General features: G+C 37.6%; 1 protein-coding gene across 1 annotated transcript in view; it reads left to right on the top strand.

The window, feature by feature from the left end:
- DNAJC1 (DnaJ heat shock protein family (Hsp40) member C1) overlaps positions 1–24,000 on the top strand; it is a 219,854-nt gene that overhangs the window by 153,107 nt on the left and 42,747 nt on the right. The window lies entirely within an intron of this gene.

Consider the following 24,000-nt stretch of genomic DNA (forward strand, 5'->3'; position numbering starts at 1 on the left):
GAGACTTAAACACATTTTGAAGGGTACTGTAAGAGCTTTGTGAGAGGTTTAAAGTACTTTCGCAGTTCAGCAGATGGCAAGATGACTTCCACCAAGGGGACAAAAAAAAAAAAAAAGAAAAGAAAGAAACCCAAAAGCTTTATGAGGGATTTGGAAGTGGGGTGGGGGGAAACATTCCAGAGAGAGGAATTTGCATGATATAAAGCACTCTTGAGACAGACTATTCAGAGCATATTACCAGGAATTCTAAGTAATGTAGTTTAGCTGGGACAAAGGATACTCAACGGTAAAGGGAAATAAGTTGTAAAAGTAGATTGCAGCCAAATTATAGGTCTTAAATGTGAAATTAAGGTGTTTAAGTCATAATTTATAGGTTGTGGAGTGAGAAGTCTGTATCTTAGAAATGTTCGGCTACAATAATGTTTAAGGTCAAAGGGAAGAGAAGGACCAGTTAGAAAGTTATCACAATAGTCTAAGAAATAATGAAGCCCTGAATTAGATAACTAGCTGGAAAGTAGGGACCAGAAGAGACTGTATGTATCTTCTTGAATCTTCAACATTTGCCAACTGATTGGCTACCAGGGGATTAGAAGAGGCAGGTACCATTAACTAAGATAAGGGAGCATAGTTAGCAGGGGACAGAGAAAGAAGATATAATCAGTTTGAGACGTATGCCAAGTTTATGATGCCAGTAGGAGGAAACATTCAGCAGACAGTAATGTAGAATTTAAGAGATCAGGATTAGAGATGTAACTATCGGAGACCTTGGTGTACATCTGATAGCTAAAACCAGGGAAGCAAGTAGAGGAAAAACAGCTAGGGGATAGATGGAGGAATCAGAACTACCGAAGGAATGTTCCCAAAGTAAGGAGAATCAGAAGGATTAAAATTGGAAGTGAGAGAGTGGAATGTTGCAGAGAGGTAAAACAAATGTGGCGAATTTCTTGGCCACATTTATGAAATCTAGGTTGTGAGAACAGGAGTAATTAGGCTTATATATGCTATTCTATTCCTTTCCCTTAGATATTTGTTTTGCCTCCTGTCATTGACTATTCTTCTTCAAATCATTTTCTAGTCTTTATATCATACAATTCCAGATCCCTTCACGGCACCTGGAAATCATAGACTGTGGTACCTATACATGTTGTATATAATAATATATATATGTATATGTGTGTAGATAGATAAAGTATATCCAAAATATATATGGGTAATACCATATATATGAATAAAGTAAATATTATGTTATAGGCACAACAGTAAATGTAGGTTAGGTCTTGAGAAGGCTCCCTTGGGATCCTACCAACATGAAAGACAGCTGATATGAATGAACCCTGCCCTTCCAATATAAGATGAAGTATTCAGAACAACAAAAAAATGTAATCATAGCCTTAATAAGAATAAAAGAGAAATCCAGTTTTGTTTTAGTGCCAGTAACAACAGTTCAAAACCATAGTCATAAGTAGAACTGACACCACAGAAATAAGCCTTGGTGCCTGGGGTTTTAATACCTACTTGAGTCGGAAATTGTGCCTTTGGGTTCACAGGCAGCTGGAATTGAGCCTCTTGCATAAAGCCTAGTCTCACAGGGCTACTCTCCTGTGAAAGGAGAGTGAGCAAAATTCAGTGGTCCAGAGCCATTAAAACCTGTAGGACCCTGACGAAAGCCAGTGCAAAAATTGTTCTGTACCATGGAACAGGGCTTTGGAAATTCCTGTTGAGGGAATTAAAAAAAAAAAAAAAAAGCCCCAGTAAGGATGTGCTCACAGTGAAAATATAAATTTTGAGGGTAATCAACAGCTCCAACAAAGAAGACAGTTGTAATTCCAAGAACAAAAGAAAACCTGACCTGAAAGAGACCATAAACTTACTTATATTAAAATAAGTTACTCGAGAGATTAAAAAAAGGAATCAAACCATGATGAAAGAATATGACAGGAATAACAGGATAAGAAAAAGAAACAAACGAGAATGTCTGGAAATGAAATGTTCGTTGTTGTTGTTGTTGATTGTTTAATGGTTGGATTAAACGGCTGAGATGAGAATTAGTGAATTAGATGATCTGGTCAGATCACCCAGAATGTAGAATGAAGAGATGGGGAGATCTGAGAATGGCTGGGAGATATGGAAGGCAGAATGGGAAAGAACAGTATATACCTATTCAATGACAGTTTCAGAAGGCGAGAATGGGAGGTGAAGCACTCAATAAAGTAATAGCTGCAATTTTTCAGAATTGACAAAAGAGTCCTGATATAGAAGTACACAATATCCTGAGCAGGAGAAATAAAAACAACCCATATCTAAACAAACCATGGAGAAATTGTTAAACATTAAAGCAAATGGAACATGTTAAAACCAATGATGGAGAGGAAACCAAGGAACACCAGCTATACTAACAATTGCCTTCTCATCTACCACAAAAGGTATCAGAAAAAGTAGAAAAAGATCTTCAAAGTGCTGAAAGAAAATAATGGCCAACTTAGCATTTTAGGTCTAATTAAAATATTAGTTGAGAATAAGAATAAAGATACTTTCAGACAAATTAAGATTTAACAGCTTATGGAGCGCCTGCACGGCTCAGTCGATTAAAGCGTCCAACTTCTGATTTCGGCTCAGGTCATGATCTCACGGTTCATGAGATCAAGCCCCACATCAGGCTCCATGCTGACAGCACAGAGCCTGCTTGGGGTTGTCTCCCTCTCTCTCTGCCCCTCTTCCACTTGTGTGTATAGGCACGCTCTCTCAAAATAAACTTTAAAAACGATTTGGGGCGCCTGGGTGGCTCAGTCGGTTGAGTGTCCGACTTCGGCTCAGGTCATGATCTCACAGTCTGAGTTCAAGCCCTGCATCGGGCTCTGTGCTGACAGCTCAGAGCCTGGAGCCTGTTTCAGATTCTGTGTCTCCCTCTCTCTCTGTCAAAAATAAACATCTAAAAAAAAAAAAAAAAAAAAAAAAAAAAAGGATTTAACAACTTGCCTTTCCCTAACCCTTACTATGAAGGCTATTAAAGGATATATCTGCTTCAGCTAGAGGAAAATTGAACATAGAAGAAAGGAAAGGGCAGCAAGAAAAAGTTGTGACCAAAAAAATTAAATGTGATGATAAATCTTAAGTGTTGGTTGTACAAGAAACTATTGTAACAATGGCGACTAATTTGGGAGGGGTTAAGAACTAGATGGAACTAAAATACATGAGAGCAGGGGCACCCTAGTGGCTCAGTCAGTTGGGAATCCAACTTCCGCTCAGGTCATGATTTTGCAGTTCGTGGGTTTGAGCCCCATGTTGGGCTCTGTGCTGACAGCTCAGAACCTGGAGCCTGCTTTGGGTTCTGTGTGTGTGTCTCTCTCTACCCCTACCCTGCTCATGCTGTGTCTCCCTCTCTCAAAAATAAATAAACATTTTTAAAAAATTAAAATACATGACGGCAATACTTAAAAGACTGGAGAAGGAAACCAGAAACATTTTAGGATCCTTGTATTGAGTGGGACAAAGACAGGAAAACTAACTATAGACTTTGTTAGTGATTATTTGTAAAAAAAAAAAAAAAAAAAAGGGGGGGGTATTCATTAATAAACCTATGATGTGCAACTTTCAAAACCACTAGATGGAAGAAAAGAGAATAAGAAAACTTGATCAATAGAAGGAAAATAGAATTAAAAAAAAACACATGGTAAATTAAAAGAATAAATTAAGATAAAGAATAAGTCCTAATATTTTAACAATCACAGTAAATGAAAATAGACTTTTCAAATTGAAAAACTAATATAAAATGCAGCTACGTGTTATTTATAACAGAGACATCTAAAGCACAATGTCCCTGAAAGATTGAAAGTAAAAAGAAAAAATAAGAATCCTGACCCTAATAATCTTTATGCATCTAACATAACCCAAACTTATATATGGCAAAAAAATATACACAATTACCCCACCTTCAAGGACCAGATAACCTCTATCTTATATAAAGTATTCTAATATTCAAGGAAAAACTCCCAAAGTTTTTTTATGAGGCTAACATAAATCTTAATTTCAAAATTAAATTCAATATGTATTCTGAAAAAGGAAAAATAGAGGTCAGTGTTGCATATGAATATAGATACAAAAATCTCAAAACTGTTAGATACTGAGTTTTTAGAAGTTGTTTTCTAATGTCTTAGAGTTGCTATAAAATAATACAAGCAATCCATTACACCCAACTGCCAAAATATAAAATACTACATACTTAGTAGTGAAATACTTAAGGCATTCCCTTAAAAATCATGAACATGAAAATAATACTTGCATTTTCTTCCATTCAACATTATCTGGAGATCCAGTTTATAAATAACTACTCATTTGTTGTGAAACCTTAGACGAGTTACCTTCTTTTGGGGTCCTAAGTTTCTGGTCTGTTAAAGGAGTAGGATTATAATACTGACCCAGGAACAGGGACTATAGGCGATCCAGCTGAGCTCCCTGAGCCCAGTCCAGCCCAGATCAGCCATCTCTGAGTCCCACAGACTCATTCCATAAATAAATGCCTTTTGTTTTATACACTGATATTTGCAGTTGTTTGTTTTGCAATAATAACAAACTAATACACCTGGCAGAGTTAAAAATCAGATGTTGGCAAGTATGTGGAGGAAAAACAGGAACTCTCCATTGTTGTCGGTGGAAAAGTAATACAATCTCTTTGGGGAACAGTTGGGCAATAGTTCATTGTAAAGTTGAAATTACCCATATTCTATTATGATGGATCAGAAATTCTGCTTCTAAATATATCCTCTAGAGAAACACGCATATAGGTAAAGAGTCATCTAAAAGATGTTATTACAACATTCTAATAGTGAAAAATTGGAAACTGCCTAAATGTCTATCAGTAAGGGAAATGAATAAGTTATATATTACATCATACAACATGTAGTGGGTTGAATAGTGCCCTCCAAAAATTCATATCCACCCAGAAGTTCAGGATACGATCTTATTTAGAAATAGGGTCTTAATTAAGATGTGGTCATACTGGATCCAGATGGGCCCTAAATCCAATGATGAGTATCCTTATAAAAACAGAAGATTCAGAAACACCCAGGGAAAAAGTCCATGTGGTGACACAGCAGAGATTGAAGCAATGCGCCTACAAGCCAAGCAACACCAGAACACAAGGAACTTCCATTGCTGGAAGCCCCCAGGAGCTAGGAAAGAGGCATGGGATAGACTCTCCTTCAGAGCTTCCAAAAGGAACCTACCTTGATTTTAGACTTCTCGTCTCTTCATGGTGTATAGCCACCCAATTTGTGGTAATATTTCATGGTAGCCCAAGGAACTAATAACGCAACAAATACTACATACTACATACCATATATATATATGGTTGCAGTTCATTAATTTTATATATATATATAAACCATATACATATGGTTGCAGTTCATTAATTTTATATACATATATATATATATATATATATATATATATATATATATAATGGAAAGGCATCTCATGATGATGGAGGAAAGACTTAATATTGTTAGAAGTGAATACTACTCAGAGTGATCTACAGATTCAGTGTGGTCCCTATCAGAATGGAATCTCAAGGGACCTCCCCCAATTGTGAAAAGGAAGAACTAAAATTGGAGGACTCACATTTCCTGAATTCAAAGCTGACTGTAAAACTACAGTAGTCAAACTAGGGTGGTACTGGTATAAAGACAGACATACAGACAATGCAGCAGATTAGAGAGCCCAGAAGTATGCCTCACATAAGGGTCAAATTATTTCAATAAAGGTACCAGGACCATTCAGTAGGAAGAAGACAATCTTTTCCCAAATAGTCTTGGGAAAAGTAGATGTCCACATGCAAAGGAATGAAGTTAGATGCTTGCTTTACACCATATACAAAAGTCAACTCAAAATGGATCAAAGACATCAACATAAGAGCTAAAATGACAAAACTCTTTGAACAAAGCATAGGGGGAAAGCTTTCAGGACATTGAATTTGGCAAGATTTCTTGGCTACGGCAACAAAAACACACAGCAACAAAAGAAAACATTAAATAAAATGGACTTCATCAAAATTGAAAACTTCTGTATATTAAAGGACATTATCAAGAGATAAGTGAAAATGGGGGCGGCTGGGTGACCCAGTCAGTTAAGTGTCTGACTCTTGATTTCAGCACAGGTCATGATCTCACAGTCGTGGGATCAAGTCCTGTGTCAGGCTCTGTGCTAGGTGTGGAGCCTGCTTGGGATTCTCTATTTCCCTATCTCTATCTTACCTCTCTGTCTCTATCTCTGTCTCTTTCTCTATCTCCCTCTGCCTCTCTCCCCTACTCGCATTCTCTTGCTCTCTAAAATTAAAAAAAAAAAAAAAAAGTTTTTTAAAGAAAGTGAAAATGGAACAGGGTGGGAGAAAATATTTGCAAAGCATATATGTGATAAGAGATTAATTTCCAGAACATATAGAGAACTACAACTCAATGACAACAAAAAACAACCCAATTCAAAGGTGGACAAAGGCTTTGAATAGACATTTCTCCAAAGAAGATATACTAGTACCAAATAAGCACATGAAAAGATGCTCAACATCATTAATCGTTAAGGAAATATAAATCAAATACAAATATAGTGAGATACCACTGCACACCCACTAGGATGGCTATAACATTTAAAAATGTTTCCTTAAAAAAGGAAAATAACAAATGTTGGCAAGGATAAAGAAAAAAATGGAATCTTTATCAATTACTGGGGGAAAATGTAAAATGATTCAGCTGCTATGGAAAACAGGTTAATGTGTCCTTGAAGTTAGTCAAACATAGTTACCATATGACCCACTGATTCCATTCATAGGAATTGAAAACACGTACTCAAATACATGTACACACATTCTTGGCGACACCATTCACAATAGCCAAAGGTGAAACGGCCCAATGTCCATCAATAGATTCATGGATGAACAAATGTGGTAAACACATAGAATGGAACATTACTCAGCCATAAAAAGGACTGATTCATGTTACAATGTAGATGAACACTGAAACATTATGCCACTAAATTGTACACTTAAGAGAGTTGATACGGTACATTTTTATATTATGTATACTTTGCCACAATAAAAACTTAGTAAGTGCGGGGCGCCTGGGTGGCGCAGTCGGTTAAGCGTCCGACTTCAGCCAGGTCACGATCTCGCGGTCCGTGAGTTCGAGCCCCGCGTCAGGCTCTGGGCTGATGGCTCGGAGCCTGGAGCCTGTTTCCCATTCTGTGTCTCCCTCTCTCTCTGCCCCTCCCCCGTTCATGCTCTGTCTCTCTCTGTCCCAAAAAATAAATAAAAAACATTGAAAAAAAAAAAATTTAAAAAAAAAAAAAAAAAAAAAAACTTAGTAAGTGCAGGTTTGTGGCAGTTCTGTGAACTGGGTAGGAAGTGGCCGCCGAGGGGAAGCAGTGTTGTGGCTGAGGCTGGTAGGAAAGCAGACACCAAGATCAGACTTCCCTCACTTCCACCTCCCGTCAGAGTCCTGGGACCTATTTGTGAGTTCAATAACCCAGGACTAACATTTATTAAATATTATTTTCTAGGGCCTTAATATATGCCCTTAATCTATGACCTCACTTCATATGCTCAAATGTATCTCCTTCATGCTGTGATGACAAATATTTCCAATGGTTTGAGACATTAGAGCTCTTATTCTTATGTACCTATAACATTATTTGTGGAACTCTAACACTTGAGCCGCATTAAGCATTGAGAACAAAGCCTGGTTGAAACCCTCATCTCGAATGTTCCTTCCACTCCCTTCTTGCCAAGCCGAGGTTTGGTATGGGCCCGCGCCACCCGCTCTTAAACCTCCTGCCCTTTTTGAATGGAAGCTTTACTCTTTCCTTGGAAAAGCAAGGGAGCTTAGTCTGCTAGGTTACTTAAAAGAACTGTTTAGTGGCAAATTACTGCCCCTCTCAGAAGGACCAAAATCTTTCTGTTTCTTTCAATCATTCATTCAACATAATTATAAGTTCGCTAGCACGGTCTAGCATGCTAAGATAATCAAGGAATTTCTCCCCACATTTTCACTTGCGGATAAATTTATTATATCCCATTTTTACTCTCAAATACTGAAAACACATGAAGGAATAATAAAGCACTTTGTACATTATTGTTCAAACTAAAAATCTGTTGGCTGATACTATTTATATATGTGGAAAGCATATCAGAAGCCATACATTTTTAAGACTAGATAAGGAAGGAAAAAATATATAATGGCAGTTGAATAGCTTTTCTTGAGAGTGAGGAAAATGAACAACAGTGAGAGAAAAATAGCCACAAATGTTAACTTCGGGGGACAAAAACCCCTGAACTTCTCTGTCTAAAAATGCAGTTAGATGTGTGGTGGTGCACACATACGGGTACCATGGAAGGTATCGCGCTGCGATTTGATCCTGGTGTAATAGTGGCTTTTATACTTTTCACGTCCACTTCTCATCCTAGGAGTCGTCGTACAGCTGCGTAGCTGGTCATAAGGAGGTCTGAATAAAACATGAAAATCTGCCCTTCAGAGAAGTAGTTCTTCGGTGCACACTTCCTCTAAGTTCTTGTTTGCCCCTAAACAGCCTCTAATTGATTTTGTTGGTGGTTTTCTAGATTTAAGTCTCTGAATTTGCAGAGATTGGGGACCTAAAGAACACCTGTTTTTTAAATTCTCATTTTATAAATTATTCTTCTTTATTATGTTTTTCCCCCACTCTATTCTTATTCTTACCCCTTTTCTGTAAGTTTTACAGGCCTTCCCTTGTTGATGGTTAATACCTGATACTACCACATGGTATTCTTTCTGTCAACTCAACAAGTGTTTTCTGAGCACCTAGTATGTTTCCAGGACTTTGTTATCAGACAACATTTACAGAACAAAAAGGAAATAACGATATTTCTCCTCCTCTATAAAATTTGCAAGTCTTGTCATGACTATGATGCTGTTTCAAATTGTAATCCTCCCTTAACTTTGTAGAAGCATTGAAAAGGTGTCCCACTTCAGCAATTTGGCTGGATGTATGTTTAAGATGTTTCATGGTACAATACCTATGCCCATTGTCAGTGACAGCTTGACGCTTACACTGGTAACCTATAAAACTGATAGCGTGTTACTGGGCTACAGCGGGGAGCCTCGGGTCTTAACTTGGCTTTGCCAGTGATTATCCCGTGAACCTAAGGAAGTTTTGTTCAACTTCTGTAGGCTTCAATTTCTTCTCTTAAATTATCTCTGTGATCCTTCTAATTCTAAAAATCGTATCAAATATTACAGCATATACACTATTGAAATGCAGCTTTTCTAAGAGAATAGAACTCCAGTATACATATGTAATACTTAGTGAATAATATGACTTTGACAAGTACTGGATGGGCCATAGTTGAACAGAATGGAAAGAATACTGCAGATTTCTCATTTCCCCTGTACCGTTAACAATCATAAATCCTGATTTTTTAAATCCCTTCAATTTCTTTTTATTGCAGTTGTTTCTTTCCAAATAAGATAATATGGGAAATTTTCTACTGGAGACAAAATACCTATTCCTTTGAAGTTACGTTTAACTTTAAAACTTATAAATACATAGCTGATTCGAATGTTTGTAGTAGCACTATCGATAATAGCCAAATCATGGAAAGAAACCAAATGTCTGTCGAGTGATGAATGGAAAAAGAAGATGTGGGGGGCTCCTGGGTGGCTCAGTTGGTTAAGCAGCTGACTTCGGCTCAGGTCATGATCTCATGGTGAGTTTGAGCTCTGCTTCGGGTTCTGTGCTGACAGCTCAGAGCCTGGAGCCTGCTTCAGAGTCTGTGTCTCCCTCCCTCTCTGCTCTTCCCCCACTTGTGCTCTCTTTCTCTCTCAAAAAAAAAAAAACATTAAAAAAAAAAAAGAAGGTGTGGTATATATATACAATGGAATATTTCTCAGCCATCAAAAAGAATGAAATCTTGCCATTTGCAACAACGCGGATGGAACTAGAGGGTATTATGCTGAGCGAAACGAGTCAGAGAAAGACATGTGCTTTCACTCGTGGAATTTAACAAATGAAACAGATGAACATAGGGGAAGGGAAGGAAAAATAAGATAAAAACAGAGAGGGAGGCAAACCATAAGAGACTCTTAAATTCAGAGAACAAACTGAAGGTTGCTGGAGGAGTGTTGGGTGGAGGGATGGGTAAATGGGTGATGGGCATGAAGGAGGGCACTTGTTGGGTGAGCACTGGGTGTTATATGTAAGTGATGGGTCACTAAATTCTCCTGAAACCATTATTACACTGTATGTAAACTAACTTGGATTTAAGTTAAATAAATAAGTATGTATGTATGTATGTATGGTATAAATACATAAGTAAAAACATCCCCTGAAACATGAAAATGTGTCTTTCGCAGACTTCTACTTAGCACGAGATCTACATTTTGAGCCTCACAAACCCTAGGGAAAACATGTAATTATTTTTACTTCCCTTTGTGTATGTTATTCACTTCAAATAATACATCTAGACATTATTTTTATATCTCCAATAAGCTTTCCATTTATTTCTCCTATGGGTTCTTGTATTTTTCCCCAAAAATACTCATTCAGCAATTACTCACTGACTTTGTAAGGTACTACAGGCATTGAGGATATGTAAATGAAAGGCATGATCCCAAAACTTGAGAAGATTATCATACACACAATTACATAAAGAGACCATCATAATGTAATACAGTGATTTTTTGTAAAAGTGTACTGAAGGTATGGAGTACCTCAGAATCCTGGGAGTTAGAAAGCCTTCACAAAGGAAATCTATTCCCCCCTGCCTTTTTTTTTTTTTTTTTAAATGTTTATTTTTTGAGAGAGAGACAGCGTGAGTTGGGGAGGGGCAGAGAGAGAGGGAGACAGAATCTGAAGCAGGCTCCAGGCTCTGAGCTGTCAGCACAGAACCCGACACAGGGCTCAAACTCACAAACCTTGAGATCATGACCTGAGCCAAAGTCAGCCTCAGGTGCCCCCCCTTTTTTTAATTGAAGTACAGTTGACCTACAATATTAGTTTCAGGTGTACAATATAGTGATTCTACATTTATATACATGAAATGTTCACCACGATAAGTGTAGTTACTTTCTGTCACCATACAAAGCTATTACAGTATTAATTCCCTATGCTGATCAATTCCCTATTCCCTGTTAATTCCCTAGTTCATCCTCATGATTTATTTTACGACTGAAAGTTTGTACTTCTTACACTCTTTCACCTATTTTGCCCATTCCCCCCTGGAAATCATCAGTTTGTTCTCTGTATTTAGGAGGCTGTTTCTGGTTTTTTAGTTCTTGTTTGTTTTGTTTTGTTTTTGATTTTACATAAAAGTGAGAGCATATAGCATTTGTCTTTTTCTGCCTGACTTAGTTCACTTCGCATAATACCCTGTGGTCCTTCCATGTTATTGCAAAGGGCAAGATTTCATTCCTTTTGATGTCTGAGTAATACTCCATTGTAGGGGCGTCTGGATGGTTCAGTTGGGTAAGCATCTGATTTTTGATTTCAGCTCATGATCTCACAGTTTCGTGAGTTTGAGCCCCATGTCAGGATCTGTGCTTACAGTGCAGAGCCTGCTTGCAAATTCTGCCTCTCTCTCTGCTCCTCTCCTGCTCGCACTCTCTTTCTCAAAAATAAATAATAAATATTTCATTGTAGATATATATACCACATCTTCTTTATCCATTCATCTATCAGTAGACACTTGGGTTGCTTCCATATCTTGGCTATTGTAAGTAACGCTGTGATTAACGCAGGGGTGCAGGCATCTATCTTTTTAAATTACTATTTTGTTTTCTTTGAGTAAATACCCAGTAGTGGGATTACTGGATTATATGGTATTTATATTTTTAATTTTTGGAGGAACCTCCATACTGTTTTCCACAGTGGCTGCACCAATTTACATTTCCAGTATCGGTGCACAATGGTTCTTTTTTCTCCACATCCTTGCCAACACTTTTTATTATTTGTCTTTTGATTCTAGCCATTCTGACGGGCGTAAGGTGTTATCTCATTGTGGTTTTGATTTGCATTTCCCTGATGATGAGTGATGTTGAGCATTTTTTCATGTGTCTGTTGGCCATCTGTGTGTCTTCTTTGGAAAAATGTCTATTCAGGTCCTCTGTTTATTTTTAACTTATAGATTTTTTTAGTGTTGAGTTGTATAAGTTCTTTACATATTTTGGGTTAACCCCTTATCAGCTATATTGTTTGCAAATATCTTCTGTTCAGTAGTTTGCCTTGTTTTGTTGGTGGTTTCCTTTGCTGTGAAAAAAAATTGATTATTTTGTTTCCTTTGCCTGAGGAGACATGTCTAGAAAAATGTTCCTGTAGCCAGTATCAAAGAGATTAATGCCAGTGTTTTCTTCTAGAAGTTTTATGATTTTAGGTTTCACATTTAGGTCTTTAATCCATTTTTAGTTTAATTTTGTGTATGGTATGAGAAAGTGGTCTAGTTTCGTGCTTTAGCATGCAGCTGTACAGTTCTCCTAAAACTATTTCCCATTGTATATTCTTGCCTCTTTTGTTGTAAATTAGTTAACCATATAATTGTGGGTTTATTTCTGGGCTCTTCATTCTGTTCTCTTGATCTGTGTATCTATTTTTTTGTCAGTGCTGTACTGTTTTGGTTACTATAGCGTTGTAGTGTAGTTTGAAATCTGGGGTTGTGTTACCTCCAGCTTTGTTCTTTCAAGACTGCTTTGGCTCTTCAGGGTCTTTTGTGCTTCCATAGAAATTTTAGGATTATTTGTTCTAGTTCAGTGAAAAAATACCATTACTATTTTGGTAGGGATTACACTGAATCTGTAGATTGCTTTGGGTGATATGGATATTTCAACAATATTAATTCTTCTAATATATGAACATGATATGTCTTTTCATGTGTTTCATCTTGAGTTTCTTTCATCAGGGTCTCAGAGTTTTTAAAATACATGTCTTCATCTTCTTGGTTAAATATTCCTAGGTATTTTTTTGTTTTATTTTATTTTATTTTATTTTATTTTATTTTATTTTATTTTTTTATTTAAGTTTATTTATTTTGAGAGAGACAGAGACAGTGCAAGTCAGGGAGGGGCAGAGAGAGAGAGACAGAGAATCCCAAGCAGGCTCTGCACTGCCAGGGCAGAGCCAGACATGGGGCTTGAACTCACAAAACTGTGAGATCATGACCTGAGCTGAACCTAAGAGTCACACGCTTAACTGACTGAAGCCACCCAGGTGCCCACTTTTTTTTTTTTTTTAATTTTTTTTTTTTTCAACGTTTTTTATTTATTTTTGGGACAGAGAGAGACAGAGCATGAACGGGGGAGGGGCAGAGAGAGAGGGAGACACAGAATCGGAAACAGGCTCCAGGCTCTGAGCCATCAGCCCAGAGCCCGACGCGGGGCTCGAACCCACGGACCGCGAGATCGTGACCTGGCTGAAGTCGGACGCTTAACCGACTGCGCCACCCAGGCGCCCCTTTTTTTTAATGTTTATTTATTTTTGAGAGAGAAAGAGAGCATGCACTCGCGGGGGAGGGGCAAAGAGAAAGGGGAACAGAGTTTTTGAAGTGGGCTCCCCACTGACAGCAGACAGCTCAGCACAGGGCTCAAACTCATCAACTACAAGATCATGACCTGAGCCAGAGTCGGACACTTAACTGAGTAGGCCACCCAGGTGCCCCTTGATGCATTTGTAAATGAGACTGTTTTTCTTCTCTTTCTAGAAATTCATTATTAGTGTATAAAAATGGCACAGATTTCTATATGTTAATTTTGTATTCTGCAACTTTACTGAATTCACTTATTATTTCTGTTAGTTTTTTGGTAGACTCTTTAGGGTTTTCTATATGTCATCTGCAAATGGTGAAAGTTTTATTTCTTCCTTATCAATGTGGATACCTTTTATTTCTTTTTCTTGTCTGATTGCTGCAGCTAGGACTTTCAGTATGACATTGAATAAAAGTGGTGAGAATAGGGGTGCCTGGGTGGCTCAGTTGGTTAAGCATCCGACTCTTGATTTCAGCTCAGGTCATGATCTCATGGTCCGTGGTTTGAGCCCCACATCTGCACTGACAGTGCAGAGCCTGCTTGGGATTCTCTCTCTCTCTCTCTCTCTCTCTCTCTCTCTCTGTACCTTCTGCACACTATCTCTCTCAAAATAAAAATCAACTTAAAAAACAAAAGTGGTGAGAATGAACATCCTTTTCCTTCTGATCTTAGAGGAAAAGCTGAAGGCTTTTCACCATTGAGTATTGTTAGCTGTGAGTTTGTCATATATGGATTTTATTATGTTGAGATATGTTCCCTCTAAACACACTTTGTTGAGAGTTTTTATCACAAATGGATGTTGAATCTTGTCGACTGCTTTTTCTTTATTGAGATGATCATATGATTTTTAATCATTCATTTTGTTAATGTGGTGTGCCACAGTGATTGATTTACATACATTGAACCATCCTTGTATCCCTGGAATAAATTCCACTTGATTGTGGTGAATGATCCTTTTTAATGTATTACTGATTTCTGTTTGCTAATATTTTGTTGAGGATTTTTGCATCTTTGTTTATGAGGGATATTGAACTGTAATTTTCTGTTTTTGTAGTGTCTTTGGTTTTGGTATCAGGGCAATGATGTCTTCATAGAATGAATGTGAAAGTATTCCCTCCTCTTCAATTTTTGGACTCATTTGAGAAGAATAGGTCTTAATCTTCTTTAAATATTTGGTAGTATTCACCAATGGAGCCATCTATTCCTAGACTTTTGTTTGTTGGGAGTTTTTGATTACCAGCTCAATTTCATTACTAGTAATTGGTCTGTTCAAATTTTATATTTCTTCCTAATTCAGTTTTAGAAGATTGTATGTTTCTAAGAATTTATCCATTTCTTATAGGTTGTTCAATTTGGTAGGCATATAATTTTTTGTATTTCTATGGTGACAGTTGTAACTTAGTGTCTTTCATTTCTGGTTTCATTTGAGTCCACTCTCTTTTTTTTCTTGATGAGTTGTCTAAAAGTTTATCAGCTTTGTTTATCTTTTGAAACAATCAGCTTAGTTTTATTGCTCTTTTCTGGTTTGTTTGCTTGTTTTTAGTTTTTTTTTAATTTTTTCCACTCTGATCTTTATGATCTTCTCCTTCTAACTTTAGGCTTCATTTGTTCTTCTTTTTCTAGTTCCTTTCAGTTTGTAAGGATTGTTTAAGATTTTTCTTCTTTCTTGAAGTAGGCAGGTATTGCTACCAACTTCCCTTTCAAAACTGCTTTTGCTGTGTCCCAAAGATTCTGACCATTGTGTTTCCATTTTCCTTTGTCTCAAAGTATTGTTTGATTTACTCTTTAATTTCTTCATTGACCCACTGGTTGTTTAGTAAGTTGTTGTTTATCCTCCGTATGTTTTGTGTTTTTTCCAGTTTTTTTCCTTGTAATTGATTTATAGTTTCATACTGTTGTGTTCAGACAAGATGATTGACGATTTTAATCTTCTTACATTTATTGGAACTTATTTTGTGGCCTACCATGTGATCTATCCTTGAGAATGTTTCATATGCATTTGGAAAGACTGTGTATTCTCTGTTTTTGTTTGGAATGTCCTGTATATGTCTATTAAGTCCATCTCATCTAATTTGTCCTTCAAAGCCACTGTTTCCTTATTGGTTTTCTGTCTGAATGATCTATCCATTGATGTAAATAGGCTGTTAAAGTCCTCTACTATTACTGTATTACTGTCAATTTCTCCCTTTATATCTGTTCATATTTGCTGTACATATTTGTTTCTATTTGTGTTCCTAGCACAGATATATAATTGTTTTATTCTCTTGTTGGACTGATCCTTTAATATATATGCCTTTCTTGGCCTCTTGTCACAGTCTTTTTTTAAAGTCTATTTTGTCTGATAATAATATTGCTACCCCAGCTTTTTTTCCACTCTCACTTGTATGGCATGTGTTTTTTCCATCCCTTCACTTTAAGTCTGTGTATGTCTTTAGGTCTGAAGTGAGTCTTTTGTGTATTTTAACTGGAGCATTTAGTTCTTTTATTTATTTATTTTTTTTTAAGTATTAGGCTCCATGCCCAATGTGGAGCTTGAACTCACAACCCTGAGATCAAGAGTTACATGCCCTATCAACTGAGCCAGCCAGGTACCCATAGTTTGTTTACATTTACGGTAATTATTGACAGTTATGTATTTGTTGCACCTTTGTTTATTGTTTTCTGGTTGTTTTTATACACTTACTCTATCCCTTTCTTTGTCTCTTACTCTGTTCTCTTATGATTTGATGACTTTCTTTTGCTTTAGGCTTAGATTCCTTCTGTTTAATTCTTGTGTCTTTATAGGTTTTTCACTTGTGGTTAGCGTGAGGTTCATATATAACATATATATAGCAGTATATAGTAAGTTGATGGTCACTTAAGTTCAAACAATGCTAAAAGCACTACATTTTTACTCCTTCCTCCACCTTTTATGCATATGACATATTTTGCATCTTTTTATTTTTTGTATCACTTAACTATTTTAGATATAAATGATTTTACTGGTTTTGTTTTTTAACCTTCAAACTAACTTTATAAGCGATTACTCTACTACCTTTCCTATTCCAGTGAAAATTTTTCCTTTCATAATTGCCTTCTAGTTATGGCCCTTCTTTTTCTGCTTAAAGAAGTCTATTTAACATTTCTCATATGGTTAGTTGTGGTGAACTTCTTTAATTTTTGTTTGGGAAACCTTATCTCCCCTTAACTCTGAATAATAACCTTGTCAGAGTATTCTTAGTTGTAGGATTTTACCTTTTACCACTTTGACCTGTAGAGTTTCTGCTGAAAACTCAACTTATAGCCCTGTAGAATTTCCCTTGTATGTAATTAGTTCTTTTTCTCTTGCTGCTTTTAAGATTCTCTCTTTAATTTTTGACATTTTAATTTTTATGTGTCTTGATGTAGACCTCCTTCAGTTCATCTTGTTTGGGGTTCCTGGACCTGAATATCTGTTTCCTTCCCCTGGGTAGGGAAGTTTTCAGTTGCTATTTTTTTCAAATAAGTTTCCTGCCTCTTTCTCTCTCTCTCTCTTCTTCTGGGGCTCCTGTAATTCAAATGTTATCATGCATGATGCTGTGCCAGAGGTCTGTTAGCCTGTAATTTTTTGTAATTCTTTTTTTCATTTTGCTGTTCAACTTGGTTTCCACTACCCCATCTTCCAAATTGCTGATCTGTTCTTATGCATCCTTTAATCTGCTGTTGATTGCCTCTAGTATATATTGTATTTCAGTTACTGTATTCTTTAGCTCTTTTTGGTTCTTTTTTTATATTTTCTGTTTGTTGAAGTTCTTCCTGAGTTCTTCCACTCTTCTGTTATGTCCAGTGAGCATCTTTATGACCATTAGTTTGAACTCTTTGGTAGATTTGCTTATCTCTGTTTCATTTAGTTCTTTTTCTCAGAGTTTATCTTGTTCTTTCATTTGACATCTATTTCTCTGTCACCTCATTTTGTCTGATTCTGTGTGTTTGTTTCTATGTATCAGACCAGGTATAGCTCCCAGTCTTGCAGGCGGTGGCCTTGTATTGAAGGCGTCCTGTGGGGCCCAGGAGCACACTTCCCCTGGTTATCAAAACCAGGCACTCCAGGGGCGCCTGGGTGGCGCAGTCGGTTAAGCGTCCGACTTCAGCCAGGTCACGATCTCGCGGTCCGTGAGTTCGAGCCCCGCGTCGGGCTCTGGGCTGATGGCTCGGAGCCTGGAGCCTGTTTCCGATTCTGTGTCTCCCTCTCTCTCTGCCCCTCCCCCGTTCATGCTCTGTCTCTCTCTGTCCCAAAAATAAATAAAAAACGTTGAAAAAAAAAAAAAATTAAAAAAAAAAAAAAACCAGGCACTCCAGAGGTGTCCCCTGTGTGGGCTGCACGTGGCTTCTTGTTGAGACTGGGCTGCAACTACTTTGGGCACACTGGTGGGTGGGGCTAGCCCCCAGCTCAGCTGCTTGTGAGGACCAGCCGTGGCTACTGTGTGCGCACTGGTAGGTGGGCTCAGCACCCAGACCCCCTGTCTGAGGGCCCCGGTTGCAATTGTTGTGGGCATGTTGGTGGGCTGAGCTGCCCACCACTCCTCAGGGCAGGAGCCGCTTTGGAAGGGCACCTGCAGGGGCGAGCAGGTTAAATGGGACATGTCCACAGGGGAATACGAGGGAAGGACAAGCAGTGCTATCATGGTATAGATGAAGTGTGTCTGAACTGGCTCCAGTCAATGTCAGGCCAGCTGGGCTAAAGGAGAGCAAGAAAAATTGTGCCCGCCAGCACTTCCGTTCCCTAAGAGTTCCTACCGATCCCTGCCACATGCGCACATGTGCTGAAATTAGTCAATAAATTTACCTCATGTATAACCCAGGAGCTTTTCAGACTGTTGCTTGAGAAGAAGAAGAACTATGCTAGCCCTTAAGAGCAGAGTCTGAGTTTCCTATCCCCCTCTGGTTCTCCCCAAGTTAAATCCTGCTGATTTTCAAAGCCAGATATTATGGCGGCTTGTCTTCAGAGTACAGATTCCCAAGGCAGAGGCTGCCCAGTGTGGGGCCTGATCCTCTCAGTCCTCAGGGAGGACCCTTGTGCCTGTGCTCTCTCTCCCACTTATGGGTCACCTTACTGGGGGGTTGGTTCCTGACCAACTCTCTGCCCCTCCTGCCCTTCACAATGTGGCTTTTTCTTTGTCTCTTTAGCTATGGGAGAGCTGTTCTACTAGTCTTCAGGTCATTTTCAGAGTGAGTTACACTACATTGAGTTGCAGCTTTGATGAGTATGTGGGAGGAGGTGAGCTCAGGTTTCTTCCATTCTGCCATCTTCCTGAGCTCCAAAGCCAGTACAATTTTGTTCGGTTTTATGTACACTGATCTTAAATCCAGAGCCTACATGTGATTTTGGAGGCTGAGAAGTCTCTTGATCTGCCGTCTGCAAGCTGGATACCCAGAGAGGTCTGTTTGAAGGCCTAAGAGTCAGAGAGTCATGGTATAGATTCCAGTCCAAGTCTGAAGGCCTGAGAATCAGGAATGCTGGAGAGGTTTTCCAGTGAGGACAGACTGGGTGGGCCTGAGAGGCCTCTCTGAGAAAACTTACTCTTTTTTTTTTTTTTTAAAATTTTTTTTTTTTCCAACGTTTTTTATTTATTTTTGGGGCAGAGAGAGACAGAGCATGAACGGGGGAGGGGCAGAGAGAGAGGGAGACACAGAATCGGAAACAGGCTCCAGGCTCCAGGCTCTGAGCCATCGGCCCAGAGCCCGACGCGGGGCTCGAACTCACGGACCGCGAGATCGTGACCTGGCTGAAGTCGGACGCCTAACCGACTGCGCCACCCAGGCGCCCCGAGAAAACTTACTCTTAATGGAGGAGGAGTTAGGTAGACAATACTGCGTTCTGAGCAGAAGGAATGTATTCAAAAAGGCACAGCGATAAGTAACAGCTTGAATGTTCAGCCAGTAATTTTGGATATCTGAGACATAAGGTTTGAGGCAGAGATTAAGAGGAAATAAACTAGAGAGGTAGGCAAGGACCAGATGCCAAGCTTTTAGATGTCATGCATAGGAACTTGGATTCTTTTTCCTATAGGAAATGGGGACCATTGGTAGATTTTTTAGTAGTGGATCCCATTTGTGAGCTCTTAGGCAAGTTCTATAATATCTCAATACTCTGTGATATGCTCTTAGATTGTTGAGGATTAAATGATTTAGTACATGTGAAGCACTGATAGATGCTTACTATGTGCCTGGCACTGTCTCAGAAGTCTGTGGAAGCCTTGTATGATCTAATCCCTGAATTCTTGAGTCTTATTTCTCAAAATATTACTTACCCTGTATTGGACACAAGATTCAGGTTCATTGTGGTTTTGATTTACATTTCTCTGATAGCTAACGATACTGAGTATCTTTTCATATGCTTATTGGCCATTTGTATATCTTCTTTGGAAAAATGTTTATGGATATTTTGCCTACTTGCTTAATTAACATTTTACCTACTTGCTTAATTAACAGTTGCTGGCCTGTTTTATTGTTGAGTATGAGTTCTTTATGTATGCTGGATACCAGGCCCTTATCAGGTGCATATCTGGAACATGTATTTCACATTAGGGAAGTGCAAAGCAATGAGATATCACTTTACATCCAGTAGGATGGTCATAATAAAAAAGATAAGAGAAATACTGGCAAAAACATGGAGAATTTGGAACTCTTGTGAATGTAACATGGCACGGCTACTTTGGAAAGCAGTCTGGTAGTTCCTCAAAAAGTTAAACATGGAGTTACCATATGACTCAGCAGTCCCCTTCTTAGGCATCTAATCAAGGGAATGAACCTATGTCTACACAAGGGCTTATACATGAAATGTCTGTAGCAGTACTATTCATAATAGTTAAGAAGTAGAAATAATCCAAATGTCCATCAGACAACGACTGGCTAAACAAAATTTGGTATATCCATACACTGGTGTATTATCTGGCAACAAAAAGGAATTGACGTACTGTTACATGCTACAACACAAATCTTGAAAACATGCCAAGTAAAGGGAGCCAGTCATAAAAGACCACATACTGTATACATGAAATACCCAGACTAGGGAATTTTGAGGGGGAGAATGTAGATTAGTGGCTGCCTAGGGCTAAGGAGATTGGGGCAGAGGGGGGGACACTAGGTAAAAGATTTCTCTTGGGGACAATGAAAAATGTTTTAACATTGATTGTAGTAATGGTTGCATAACTCTTAATATACTAAGAAACATTGAATTTGATACTTTAGGTGAATTTATAGTATGCTATTTAGACCTTAATGCATTCAATAATGGTTTTTGTTATACATTTATTTTTTATTAAGTGTGGCCTTATCCTTATTTAGGGAATCAAACTAAATAACTTTTAAAGGCTACTTCCCATGTACCTTGTATCTAATCTCTCTAATCTTAAATTATGTTAGTTTTAGAACTTGAATTTCAAAGCATGACTGACAAGCTGATAGACTAATTCATTTCCACCAAAACTAAAAAAGTAGTTTTAACTGCTTTTTCAAGAGGTCTTAAAGCCATTGTCATGTTCTAAAATTTTTCTCCTAACACGATGTTAGTCTTAAAATATGATTTTACTTTATCCTAAGTAGTGTAATAGTGATGCCTGTAACTGACTTTCTACACTTTACTATTCTGCATTGTTCTAAAAACAGCAAAGTTTCAGGCAGTGAGCAGTACTGTAATCCTTTATAAGGCATTTTTGTACCTTTCATCATATAAAAAACAGAAACTAATGACTGCATATAAATTATCTAATATAAATTTACCAGTGCTCATTTTCAGAGTCTTCCTTTCTAACTAATATAGTAAATACATGTTTTTATATATATATTTATTATATATAATATAATATATAATGTATACATATATATTATATATAATGCATACATATTATATATTATATGTACTGTATACAGTATATGTATACAGTATATACATATATAATATGTATACAGTATATATACATATATATATGTATATATATACATATATAATATGTATACGTGTCTTTGTACGTATATGTAAATGATTTGGTAAAAGGTGGATCTTAATCTTTTCTATTTTGTCCAGAATACTTTTTTTTTCCCTTTATCAGGAACTTTTTTTTAAGGTTTTATTCAAATTCCATTTAGTTAGCATACAGTGTAATATTAGTTTCAAGTGTGCAGTATAATGATCTAATACTTCCATACAACACCTGGTGCTCATCACAAGTGTACTCTTTAATCCCCATCACCTACTTAACCAACCCCCCCCACCCCCCCCACCCCCGCCCTCTCCCCTCTGGTAACCATCAGTTCTCTATAAGAGGCCATTTCTTGGTTTGCCTTTCTCTTTTTTTTTTTTTCTCTCTTTGCTCATTTATTTTGTTTCTTAAATTCCACATGAGTGAAATCAGATGGTATTTGTCTTTCTGTACCTGACTTATTTCACGAAGCATAATACTCTCTAGCTCTATCCATGTCAATGCAAATGGCAAGATTTTATTCTTTTTTATGGCTGAATGATATTCCATTATATCTATATACCACATCTTCCTTATCCATTCATCAGTTGATGGACACTTGGTCTGTTTCCACACAAAATAGACACATAGATAAGTAGAACAGAATAGAGAACCCAGAAGTGAACCTCAATTATACGGTCAATTAATCTTCAACAATGCAGGAAAGAATATCCAATGGGAAAAAGATAGTCTCTTCAGCAAATGGTATCAGAAAAACTGAACAGCAATATGCAAAAGAATGAAGCTAAACCACTTTCTTACACCATACACAAAAAGAAATTCAAAATGGATTAAAGACCAAAATGTAAGACCTAAAACCATTAAAATCCTAAAAGAGAACACAGGCAGTAACCTCTTTGACATTGACTATAGCAACTTCTTACTAAATAGGTCTCCTCAGGCAAGGGAAACAAAAGCAAAAATAAACTATTGGGACTTCACCAAAATAAAAAGCTTCTGCACAGCAAAGGAAACAATCAACAAAACTAAAAAGTAAGAAGATGTTTGCAAATGACATATCTGATAAAGGGTTAGTATCCAAAATCTGTAAAGAACTTCTCAAACTCAACACGCAAGAAACAAATAATCCAGTTAAGAAATGAGAAGACATAAATGATACTTTTCCAAAGAAGACATCCAGATGGCCAACAGACACATGATGAAAAGATGCTCAACGTCACTCATCACACAGGGAAATACAAATCAAAAGTACAGTGAGATGTCACCTCGCACCTGTCAGAATAGCTAAAATCAGCAACACAAGAAACAAGTGTTGGCGAGGTTGTGGAGAAAGGGGAACCCTCTTACACTGTTGGTAGGAATACAAACTGGTACAGCCACTCTGGGACACAGTATGGAGATTCCTCAAAAAGTTAAAAATAGAACTACCCTATGATCCAACAGTTGCACTAGTAGGTATTTACCCAAAGAATACAAAAATACTAATTCAAAGGGATACATGCGCAGCAGCATTATCATAAAGAAAACGGCGGGGGGGTGGGGGGGTGGGGGGGGAGGGGATACAACAAACACTAGATGTCATGATTTATGTCCTTTGCATGCATGATCAGGCATTATTTTACATGCAGGGATAAAATTTAAATAGATCGAACATTTCTTTGTAATTTAAAACAGGTTTAATGCAAAAAAACACATTGTGATATGCTACATCTTAAATTTATCTATATAATGGAAATTATATGGCACACAATAACACAATAGACAAGTAGATCAGTGTAACAGAGGGTCCTGAATTAAATGCAATCGATTGCTTTTTGACAATGATATCAAGGCAGTTCAGATGGGTAAAGAATAGTCTTCAGCAAATGATAGTGAAACAACTGAATATCCATGTGAAATAGACAATGAACCTATCTCATCCTAACAGGCACAGATTTCCTAGATAGTACACTCAAATCACTTACCATAAAAGAAAAATGTTAATAAGTTGTACTTCATGAAAATTAAAAACTCCTGCTTTTTAAGAAAATGAAAAGGCATAGACTGTCAACAGCTGTAAAGGGTGTAAAATTTCACCCTATTTATAGACTAACAAGTTAGCCACAGTGTCAAGGATACTGATGGAAGACATGACTCTTGGGTCAGAGAGCAGTAGCAGTAGCCAGAATACCAGCATTTTTATGCCAGTTCCACCACCCTCACGTATCACAAGATGCATTACCAATTGTACAGTTTCCACCTTTACCCACAGGAAACATCTGTGGCAGTTTGGTCATCCATAACAACCCTGGAGTTGAGGTTGACCTGAATGCCTTCTACCACCATGGTAGGTAGTACCATTGGTCAGTTCAGATAGTCAAGAACAAATCACATGCTATCTTTTAAAATTGGAGGATTCCCATTATATTATAACTTATCCTTGTAAGTCACACTAGTCATTTCCAAAGTATCCTAGAAATCAAATAAAAGAAGTGTACTAGAAAATTCACAAGTATGTGGAGATTAAACAGCATGCTGCTGAACAAGCA

The sequence above is a fragment of the Neofelis nebulosa genome, chromosome 8, assembly GCF_028018385.1.
Source record: "Neofelis nebulosa isolate mNeoNeb1 chromosome 8, mNeoNeb1.pri, whole genome shotgun sequence".
NCBI classification, from domain to species: Eukaryota; Metazoa; Chordata; class Mammalia; order Carnivora; family Felidae; genus Neofelis; species Neofelis nebulosa.